Source organism: Dermacentor albipictus, unplaced genomic scaffold (genome assembly GCF_038994185.2).
Source record: "Dermacentor albipictus isolate Rhodes 1998 colony unplaced genomic scaffold, USDA_Dalb.pri_finalv2 scaffold_161, whole genome shotgun sequence".
Lineage (NCBI taxonomy): Eukaryota > Metazoa > Arthropoda > Arachnida > Ixodida > Ixodidae > Dermacentor > Dermacentor albipictus.
Genome location: NW_027225715.1, coordinates 52154 through 62157, shown reverse-complemented (window position 1 = coordinate 62157; position 10004 = coordinate 52154). Strand labels below are relative to the sequence as shown.

The following is a 10004-nucleotide window of genomic DNA, read 5'->3' as shown; positions in this document are numbered from 1 at the left end:
TAGTAAAACTACGGCGGCTATCGTAAAAGCCGCTACAGCGTATGTAGACTGGAGGTTCAGCTTTCAATTGATGCCTATCTTGACTCTCTACACATGACGTAACACTGTCCGGAAAAGCGATTTTGAATCACAGCCGTGCAAGTTCACGTGGTATGTTTATCAAAACCCGAGCATATCACTTGCGGGAGCGTTGGGAGCACGATTTTTTGTTCCAACTACTGCGACATATTCAGTTAGGGGATGTAATATACAATGATATAACACTTTGTTATAAACATTGTACTACAATGTTAATTGTCAACCATACCATCTCAGATATAATACAGCTACAGTCATCCGTTCATCAGGGTTGTCCACTGTCGCCTTTACTCTTCGCTATATACTTGGAACCACTTTGCTTCACCGTGCTTTGCGTCTCAAGCATTAAAGGATACAGGTATGCAGATGAGGAAATTAAAGTGCTAGCTTATGCAGATGACATTGCCTTCTTTTGCGTCGATAAGCCGAGCAGTACCAAGGCAATGAACGCTAACCTCTGCTCCTATGAGACTGCAGGAGCTAGTGTAAATTTTGACAAAAGTAGGTGCTTTTGGCTAGGCATGTGGGCACTCACTCCCTCCGTATTCGCGACTATTCATTGGAATCAGTCTCCGTTGCGATATCCAGGTGTGCCTCTCGATAACTTCCATAATAGTGGACCTCATTGGGCGTCCACGACAACCACTATCTGTCAAAAGGTGACAACCTGGCAGGGACGTGACATCTCCATTCTTACTAGAGCTAAGGCACGCAATATATTTCTTGCTTCTAAGCTTCTTTATGTTCTACATGGCTTGCACTGCTCACGTATCTATGTTCAGGCATTTCATAGAATATTTGCATGTTTTATTTGGCGTTCATCATGGGAAGCCATGAGAAGGGAGGACCTTTTTCTTTCGCTTGAGAAGGGAGGCCTGAGTCTTGTGCATATGTTTGTGCGACGATTCGTCATGCGATTATTTTACCTTAAAAACGTTCGTCATCCATTTCTTCGCAGCCAATCTAACACATCTTTCTTCACACCTCCCTTTTCTTTTTGTTATGAAAAACTTTGCCCAAGAACTGCCGTTAGGGGGCTTCTTAAAAGAACTTGTCGACACTATTTCATTCTTAAAAGCCAGATTCACTCTAGAATATTTGTTTACCGTTGATCGCACGTCGCTTACTGTAGCACTTATACATAACCTTTTTCATGAACAAATGTACCGAAAGCCGTATCTGTCTCTATTTCGTCAAGATGTTCTATGCCGTGTCCACAGAATGCGCATTACGCCAGCAGCGAAAACATTTTTCTTTAAGCTGCACACCTCCACCCTGCCAGTTAAAACGTGGTTTCAGGAAAAAGGACTGTATGTAACCTGGAATACAAATTGTAGACTTTGCAATCAACCCGAGACAATAGAACACTGCTTTATACATTGTAGTGAAGAATTTCATTTTTGGGACACTTTAAAGAACTATAAAAAAAGACTTTCCCCTCACATATTATGGTATCCGGCTCCTTCCTTTCGAAAAGACAGAGAGAGAGAGAGAGAAAGCAAGGACAGGAAAGGTAGGGAGGTCAACCAGAAGATTATCGGGTGTGCTACCCTACACTGGGGCTGGGGGAAAGGGGAATAGAAAGAAGAAGAAAGGGAGAGAGTAAGCACAGAGTACGTGTGGGAGGGACACTATGCACAGGGACACTATAAACGGTCTCTTAAACCGGTGTACCTCAAGTATTGCAGTAAAGCACGATTCGCTTTTCGTGCCAGTGACGGGTGTGGCCACGGTCCGAGTATCTTCGACTCGGTGAAAGGTCGTAGGTCTAGTCGGTGTAAAGTTTCCTGCAGAGAGAGGCGTTGTACATCGTAGTGGGGGCAAGTACACAATAGGTGCTCGATGGTCTCCTCGCACCCACAGCAATCGCACATCGGGCTCTCGGCCATTCCCAAACGAAAGGAATATGAGTTTGTGAATGCTACTCCCAGCCACAAGCGGTACAGCAAGGTAGCTTCACCGCGGGAAAGGCTAGATGGCACTTGTAGCCGTAGCATGGGGTCCAGTTTATATAATCGGCAGTTGAAGGCACCTGAACTCCAGAGATCTTGCGACTTTTCGAAAAGACAGCCAGTAATAGACCATATGATTTGTTCATGCTATGAGGACTTCATTCATTATTGGGAAGTCGAATGATCGACAGACATGCCGAGCCACCTCGCTCGACAAGGTCCATCTTTTGAGAAGAGACTGCTCAAGCGCATAGTGTGGTTGCTACCTTGAATTCCGTACCTGAATGGATTTCGCACCTGGACGCTTGTGTTTGTTTGCCCGAATTTTTAACTGTCATTAGACTGCATACTACGTGTGAATTTGTTTCTCGTGTATGTTCAAATTTAATGTAACAATTTTGGATTGACACTACTCCTAATTCTATGTATTAAAAAAAAAGTTGGAAGCCGTGGCCGAGACGTCTAATAACTCGCACCTATCGTTCCGCGGCGAAATGCGAAAACACCCGTGTACTTAGATTTAGGGTCACGTTAAAGAACCCCAGGTGGCCGAAATTTCTGGGGTCCTCCACTACGGCGTGCCTCATAATCAGAAAGTGCTTTTGGCACGTAAAACCCCCTAATTTTTTTTTCGTTCCACGTCATTCTGGCAGTAGTTCGATGCCATGCTGCGTGATACTTCCTTTTAACGCCACGTAGGACTGAACTAGACCGTCTCCCACCAGATGGCGGAAACACAAAACTCAAGATTTGGTTTCAGTTTGGGTTTTTTCAAGAGTGCACTTCAAATATAATATTTTCTACTTTAACTTCCTAGAATGTAGCAGTGCGTTGCTTATTTGTTAAGTCATCGCTTTTATTATCAGATTGTCTTCCTTCGACAACATAACAAGCATTCGCAAGTTTTTCTCTCACGTTAAAAAGAACTTCCGTGCCTTGTAGCTTAAACATACACAGAAATTCTGAACAATACATCTTCATCAGCCTGTGGAACTTGACGGCAATGCACATGCGTAACTGAATGGGCAAAGTTTTGAACAATTTTATTTCTATATAATAGCCGAGTATCAACAAGTTGCAACTGTGTGCCAAGAGCTCAGGTTTTTCTTAAGGTTTTTTGAGGCTAGTCCCTTGTAGTAACATGTGCATTTAGGGCACTTAGTCGAGACATTGGTGGTGCGTTAAGGCAACGTTTTTGTCGGGTATGGGCGGTAATGTCACACGACAGGAGCAAATGGTTTTGCGCCCTCTCAGCACAGGGCACATTTTACTTGAAGAAGCGCCAAATTTAAACCGCGAAGCAATTTATTACAGCTGGCGTTTCGAACGGTAATTGCAGAGCGAGTGCCATTCAGTCTATTTGCACGCGCATGTTTTTGCCAGGCAACAGGGAAGGCGAGGGAGTGTCTATGGGTGTGGCAAACCTTGAGTGTGCGTGCGTGTGTACTTGTGCTTGCATGTGCGCGCGTTTTTGTCTCAGTATTTGAATGTGCGCGCGCACGGGTGCGTTCATGTGTGTACGATCATACGCGTGTTTGTGCGTGCGTGCAGTTCTGTGTGCGTGCGTGCGTACATTTTTGAGCAGGTGAATGCTGGTACACATGTGTCGTATCTCTGTCTGTCTGCGTTTGTGTGAGTGTGTGCGAACGTGCATGCGTACGTGTGTCTGTGTGTGTTTGTGTTTGAGCGAGCTAGCGAGCATTTCCCCGCTTTCACCTACTCATGGAGTTGAATGGGATATAGAGTTTACTTAAACCCATATTTACATCTACGAGACAAGAATGAATGACACTGCATTATATCATTTTCCAAATCAACGCAAAAGAAACTCGATTCCCTTCCACTGCGAAAAATTATGACCAGCGAAGTTGCGTTTGTGGGCCCCTTAATAGCGAACAGCACCTCCGCCGCGGGTTGGCCCGGCATCGCACTATCTTCGGGATCGGCCTACGTATGTGGGGTGCTTAACGCCTTCGTCACCTCCGCCGTGCATCGGCCCGGCATTGCCATATCTTCGGGATTTTTGCTCTACACGTGGACAAGATAGTGGGGGAAATTAGCCCTTAACCGCTTAATTAGCCCTTAACCGTAAAGAAGAAAAAAAAAACGATGTCTCATTCGTCAATACTGCCGCCCCAGATTTAGTCACGATGGCACCGTCACCATCGGCACGGCTCCGTGAGCAGCTACCAAGCTGTTCACTTTTGTTACCTTCCTTCCCTCGGCGGCAGCGCAATGTCTTGGTGCCAGCGACGCGCTATATCTGGGGTGCGATTTTGTAGGAATTCTATTACTTTCTTTATGCCTTTTGCCGCCATCACCACGCATCCATTGGTCGAAAATTACCGGGCTGCGCCCATTTTGCCTGTCAATCACGCGACGTCAGGAACCCGCGAGAACTGTAATCGTCATAGTGACGTTGACGCACTCATTACGCGGAGCATAAGGCACGGATTTTCGGCACGGCCAGAGGCAGGGTCGTTTCCGAAGGAGTAAAAAATGGCTGCCCCTCTCATCGCTATGGCCATGGCTCTTCGCCATCGCTGATGTGAACACGTAGAGCCAGACGACGCGTTTGACATGCCGGATGACCATTTTCGACGGCATTTTCGCCTCTCGAAGGGAGCGGTGCGGTTGTTGTGCGAGGAACTGGCGGGGGAACTAGAAGTGGAGCGAGCGACGGGACTGTCGGTGGAGCGGAAGGTGTTGTGTGCGCTGCGCTTCTTTGCCGCCGGGACCTTCCAAGCGTCCGTTGGGAGCGAGGAGACGATTCGTGTGTCGCATTCGACAGTCAGCGAGTGCGTGCGACGGGTGGCAGAGGCTGTAGTGAACGCAGGGGTCCGCTAGAAGTTGGTCCATTTTCCGAATACAGCCGAGGAAAAGGCAGCCGTGAAGGAGGGTTTCCTTCGGCGCTGTGCTATTCCTGGCGTCATCGGATGCGTGGATGGCAGCCTCATAGCCATTATCGCACCCTATGGTGAGCGCAAGGCTGCGTTCACGTGCAGCAAGGGGTACTGCGCCCTCAACTGCATGTTCGTAAGTAAAGCATGTTCGTAAGCAATTATTTCTTGCAAACTAGCAATATCCGGCCTTCATATCATCATTACTACAACAGCAACCTTTAAGCTAATAAAAAATGGCGTAAAATTCCTTGCCTATGCTAATACCTATGTGGGTCCTGAGAGGGGGGAGCGACTTGGCCGCCACCATGAGCCAGTGCAGCCAGCAGCAGCTGCAGCAGGCGCTGGTTCGCCTCCTGTAAGCGCCGTTCCACTGCCAGCCGCTGCTGCTGAACGTCGCGCATGCTGCCGACCTCCTCCCTCAGTTGTTGCAGGCCCTCCATGTGGACAGCATATTGCTGCCGCAGAACCTCCATATGGACGGTATGTTGCTGGCGCAGGACCTCCATATGGGCCTCGTGGTGCTGTTAGTGAATAAGATGTCTAATTAGTTTAATTATAGAAGCTCTGTAACAAGGCCTTGGTGTGTTACATTCATCCGTATTTGCAGGCTATTGTCACTGTATATTGAAACACTGAATATATCTTTCTGGCCCATCAAATTTGTGCAGTCCCATTCCATTAAGATGTCTTACATGGCTATACCTACTTCCCTGAACTTAACGCCACTTCTTTTTTTTTGCCACATAATTACGTAGATATTGACACATATTATTTCACGCAAATGTGTACAAGATATGATCACCACAGCACTGTATGCATACATTATGCTTGTTTACTGAATAATTTTTGGAGAGGTCATATGCTCGTCAATTTCATACGCAGAAAACTACACGTATGTGGCCTTACACATACCCGCTAGTTTTGCTCCAGCATTTGCCGGCGGAAGCGGGCCTCCTCCTGCGCCCTGGCTTCCGCGGACTGGCCCTGCCGAACGTATTCGGCAGTAGCCATCTGGACGGCGCCCTCAAGATCCTGCTGCCTCGACTGCCTACGGGGGGGGGGGGAGGGGCGGTGCCTGCGGCTCTCGTGGGGTAGGCTGGGGGGGGCTGCTGGAGGGTAGCCGGTTGCTCTTCATGCAAGACAAAAGCAAACACTGCTCATTCACTGTTATCCGACCCACACAGCTTGATTGTCCTAACCAGTCAATTCGAAATGTCATTGTAGCTGCATAACTACACTAATGATACAAAAAGCAGTCGCGTATTTAGAGCAAAAGATGCCACAGGAAGTTTCTGGTTACAGTAACTTATAAGAAGCACAAGGAATCTGTATTAAAACATCATGTCTTTTGTAGGCTTGCATTTCTGTTCCATGAATAAGAGCTGAATGCTGGACACAAAGGTAATAACAGCTCAGTGGGCTACTTCATACCAAGGTCGTACATCAACTTCAAAGAATGCTACTACAAAAGCTGGGTCACTGACTTATGTGTAAGGCCACTTGGCCCAGCAACAGCTGCAGGGCCCGACACCACGAACGCAGTTATTGCTGGTGCACTGCAGGAACCGCTGGGCCTTGCAGCATCCTCCGAACTTGTGTCCTGCAGTCAGAGTAGTGTTCAGACATTGTGAGCAGTGTGTACAATGCGCATCATTTACACAAGTTTCTGCTCAGAGTACATATCCTATATTGTCACTTGCACAAAAAACGAAAAAAAAAATATGGCTGAGGAGATTTTGCAATATTGTGTAACAATGTAATGCTGAAAATTTCTGACGCCAGAGCAGGTCACACAAACAGCACTTTTTAAACCCAATGTACGCACCTCGCTATCGGCGAAGAACTGGGGGGCGGGGGGAAACAAGGAGGCAGCCTGTCCTGGCAAGAATATCGAGGACGCGGCCGTCCACCCCACCCACTTTGCCGCCTCCAGTGGCCCTGCAAACAAAACGACAACTACGTGAAACGATGTTACTGTCAGCATCATTGGAAAGCTCACCTCTTCTCGCTCGCGGCCCTGGCCGCTTCTTTTTTGGCTTTCTGAGCCATTTTGGCCCAGTGCTTCCACCAACGGCTGGTTGACTTCACCGCTGGGCCCTGTCCGTTTAGGACTGTTACCACTTCCTCCCATAGCTCGTTCTTTCGAGCAGCAGTCATACATGGCGAGAACTGTGCAGAAGCTCTCGCCAGGTATGGGTGCTCCTCGATGAACTGCACCAAAATAGCGGTTTGTTCTTTCGACATTCTGGGGCCTTTTGCTGTCGCCATTTTCGCTTTTCAGACTTGGGAATTTCAGCCGGCCCGCAACACAGTAAGAAATTTACAGGCAAACATTGTCTAAGCTAAGCGCCTGCATAAAGTTCTCACAAAGAATTGATTATTTTTTACCTTGTTATACCAGTAATATAGAAAAGGTGAAGTCGCTACTCACATTTACCGTTGTAGCAGCTTCTTTCTCGGAGCGTAACCATCAGTGCAGGGGCGCCAGGCCCAGGAAGTATTGCCGTTGCTGCGATCACATTGACGAGGCTATTGTTCTGTCGTGGCGGTGCTCTATTGAAAGGTGCTGAGTGCCTTGACAGTTCTCAATCCACCATGTTGCAAAGTTTGTCCTCGGGTCTTACGGTTATTTCTTGTTGGCCCTTCGTAAAGAAGAAATTATCACACGTCAGACATGCACCGAAAACCACACGACAACGTAAGCACTACACGAGCTATATTTACTCACCTCACTCCTGCTGTATCTCACGGCTCCCGCAAGCAGCGCAGATTCTTCTCAGACGCAAGTATAGCGTTGTGGGCCGCAATTAGTTGTGCTGCGTTACGGACACGCTAGCGGCTGTCAGCCGTCGGGTAAACAAAGGCTGCCATTAAGCGTGCGCTCAATGGCATGGCTTGGATGCACATCCGACCAATATGTGGCTACGGCTTCGAAAATAGTACTACTTGCGTTTGCATTTCTTTAAGCTGCGGCAGCTTTTACGGTTGTAAGGTTACAAAATTAATTTGCTTTACGCAGCCTGGAAGTAGGCTTTTATTAGGTGTTGTACAAGACAAATCTGCTGTACAGCCCCGGAAAAAGAAAAGAGAACACGAAAGAAACATCCGGCCAATGAAGGGAGCTTCTCATTGGACTATCCAAAAAACGTCGTGCATACGCAACCACTATTTCCAAAATCGGTGACGTCAGGCGAGAAGGCATTGGCACAAAGAAAGGGATTTCTACAAAATAGCACCCCTGCCCGATCATGTCGTCATGCATCGCTTCTGCGGCCAAGCAAGCGTTCGGTGGCACACGTTCGCTGCTATATTGACAATAACAATTTAAACTGCTTGCCTTCGAAACAACAGCGTGAATAAAAATGGAAAGCGGACTGGCTGACTACGAAGAACATGCTCACGGGGCCATACTATTGATGACAGCATCACAAAAGGCTAGGTTCTGTCAGGTTGACTTTACAGGTTTGCAAGTAATGACTGACGGGCTAGTTGCTTCATTATCACAGAAAGAACAGCGCTCCAAGTTGTTAGCGCAGTTTGTGTTTGGTTCCTCCTTTGTGCCCCGTCTTGAAGCACTGTTCTTTCTGTGACTTCACAGATGTCCTTTTTCTGCATCAGTTACGCTTTCCAAGAGCGTTGAAGTGGAAAATGTTTGTTCGCATAGCTCTTAAAGAAGCATCTTCAATCAAAATTTCTTTCGCTCGGCTCGATAATCTAGCGAACAGGCTCCAAACTACACATTTTCTTTATCCACCTAAGATCAATTATTGAAAATTTATTTAACGTAGCTATGTTAATTATGCACACAACTTCTCAATTTGCGCCGCATATACAGGTTACCGATCTGAACACTCAAATGATAATATGATGTCACTACTATTTGTATTGGTTTAATGGTTTTGTTTGGTGCAGTTAAAAGCAGCCGGCATATGCTGCTTCTTATAAAGCAAGTGTGAAAGCTTGGCCAGGTAATCTTGGCGCAAATCAAGTTCGAGATCTTAAACACATGTGTCCAACCGTGCACTTCGGCTTTTACAGCCGATTCTTGTACATTATACAAGCACCTCAGCGCTACGGTACATCCCGCAAGATTTTTTAGCTTTGATGGCATCAGGCTTAGTTTCCTGGCGTCATCAAGAATAAAAACAGCTGCCTGGGGGAAGGTATTGGATACATTTCCAGTACTTTGTAAGATATGGATCAGCGCGGAAATGGGGGTTTTGCTGCATATACTTTGGCTGTCTAATTTTAAAATATAAAGAAAAAATACTGCGATTTTGTGACAATCAATGCTGACATACGTATAGTCACGAGAAATGTGTGCACATGCGCAACCAGCCAGCTCGACCAAAGAAAAGCGGAGCACATGCAGTGGCCAGTCACTTGGCAGCAGCTGCAGCAAGCCGTGAACAACGTCTAAGAAAAACTGCTTTTTTTGCAGGTAGTGGCACGGTGTTTCCATAATATTTATTTTAATAGAATTTTCATTGCTGCTGCTGCCATTTGTTTTGCCTTAGTATTGTTGAACTGCATCGTGCGATTACCTTTGTACATTTGGAACAATGTCTGATTCTTGTAAAACATGTAGCCTGCTCATCCCCGAGGATGAGCCACTTGTCAAATGATCCTAGTGCGAGCACGCCTATGACTTTGGAAAATGTGCTGGTTTACCTGAAAAATCCTTCAAATCAAAGAACGAGGCAGCAAAGAAAACGTGGCAATGCCCATCATGCAGAAGTGCTGGAAGTAGCAACATGTGCAGCAAAGAGAGTAATGGCTCTGAAACAGATATTAAACTTGCCCTCTTGCCAATTCACCAAAAACTAGAACAGCTGATGCCCCTGACAGAAAAAGATTGAGAACATGGAAGAGTCCCTTAACATCATATCAACGAAGTTCGATGAAATTGAGCAAAAATTCTGCCATCAAGAGGCCGATATAAAGGACATGAGATATCAGAGCTTGAGAAGAAAGATGACCTAAATCAGGTCGCCCAAGCTCAACTTGAAAAAGAAGTACATGACCTTGAATTTAGAAGCAGGCAGCTTAACTTGGAACTGCATGAGATTAA

The 10004-nt window shown here is 46.6% G+C and overlaps 1 pseudogene; it reads left to right on the top strand.

The window, feature by feature from the left end:
* The first annotated feature begins 599 nt into the window (after window positions 1-599).
* LOC139053707 (uncharacterized) lies at window positions 600-2261 on the top strand (annotated as a pseudogene).
* The last annotated feature ends 7743 nt before the right edge of the window (window positions 2262-10004 follow it).